Consider the following 1,564-nt stretch of genomic DNA (forward strand, 5'->3'; position numbering starts at 1 on the left):
ATAATAAATATATATTGAATTTATTATATATTATTGACACATCAAGGATGATAGTAATTAATTAATTTTAATGCTAATAACAAATTTCTGAAAGAAAATGTTATAAAAATTAAACATTAAATAATAGTTAATACATTAGTAGAGAAATGCGAGCACGCGCGATGGAATGAACTAAATATAAATAAATTATGGAAAATGATTATTTATAATAAAGTTATACAAATACAACTATTTGACGTTTGTGTCTCTATATTTTTGACGTTTAGTTTCATTTTTTTCTTATAATTAACCAATATCTATTTAGACAACAAAAAATCAAAATTTAAAATATATGTTAATTACATATATATAATAACATGTACATACGTAATATATTATATTAATAATTATTACATGCACAAATAACACGCATGAACACAAGACATGTCTTATGTCTCGTTTCTAAACATACATATTGCGTATTGTCTATGTAAATATTAATAAAACATGTTATACATATGTAATTAATCTTTTGTCTAATGTCTTTGAAATATTAAATTGTATTTTTTTAATGTTACACTTACTTGATACTTTTTGGAAAAATGTTTTGATATTTTTACATAATATTAAATACATTTTTTTTGACAAGGATGTTTTAACAGGAATCATTAACTCGATTAAATGTGCAAATATATAAATTATATTGTTACGCCCGTGCGGCCGATTTATGAAGTCGCGGACGCGCACACGCACTCCCGAATAGCTGAAATGAACAACACGAATGTTAAGAAAAAGAACAAGAAGCGTTTATTAATGCAGAATAGAACACCGCGGAAGATGTTAAATGAAGCAATCAAGAAATACGTTCGTTGCGCGGACAGCTCTAAATCTGATGATCTCATTGTCAACAGACGAATACCTAATCGTCTCGACAACGCGTGCTCTTCGCTACACCACGGGCGCCGGCAAAACACGAGCATAACACTATGTATATTAATTATAATGTTTAAAAGAAAAGGTTTGGCTTTTGTATAATAAGCAACCTTGATATTGTTTAAATAGATCCTTGCTTAGAAACAATAAAGTGCTTAATGATAACTTAAGAACAAATAATGTCTTATATAGGATATATATTATCTGTGGTATTATCTGTTTTATTAAAATTTTATCCAGGCAAGCCATAGTTCTTAATTCATCTTGGAATATCGTTTGAAGAAAATTTTAAGTGATCAAAGCATTTTGGACTACTACGTACGCCATCATAATAGTATATTTCAGTTAGTCATCCTAATAATATTTTTCAAAAATCGTTTTAAATAATTCAGGATTTCCATGATATTAATTCACACCGAAAAAATTATATCACTTGAAAAATGTACTTAATATTTCCTCTTAACAAGTATATGAATATTTTCTCTTAAATTGATAATATATTCTTGATTTGGGAAGGCGATCGCTACATGTGCGCTTTTTGATGTCCTCCTTAAAAGCATGCAACTTTTGTCTAAAACATTTTTCTTTAAAATGTATTGTTCAAAAGAGATTTGAAATTATCATTTAAAATAGGATATTCTGTATATATATA

At 27.0% G+C, this 1,564-nt stretch overlaps 1 protein-coding gene across 1 annotated transcript in view; it reads left to right on the plus strand.

The window, feature by feature from the left end:
• LOC108689784 overlaps positions 1-1,564 on the plus strand; it is a 16,898-nt gene that overhangs the window by 12,184 nt on the left and 3,150 nt on the right. The gene's annotated exons all lie outside the window — the stretch shown is intronic.

Source organism: Atta colombica, unplaced genomic scaffold, assembly GCF_001594045.1.
Source record: "Atta colombica isolate Treedump-2 unplaced genomic scaffold, Acol1.0 scaffold277, whole genome shotgun sequence".
Lineage (NCBI taxonomy): Eukaryota > Metazoa > Arthropoda > Insecta > Hymenoptera > Formicidae > Atta > Atta colombica.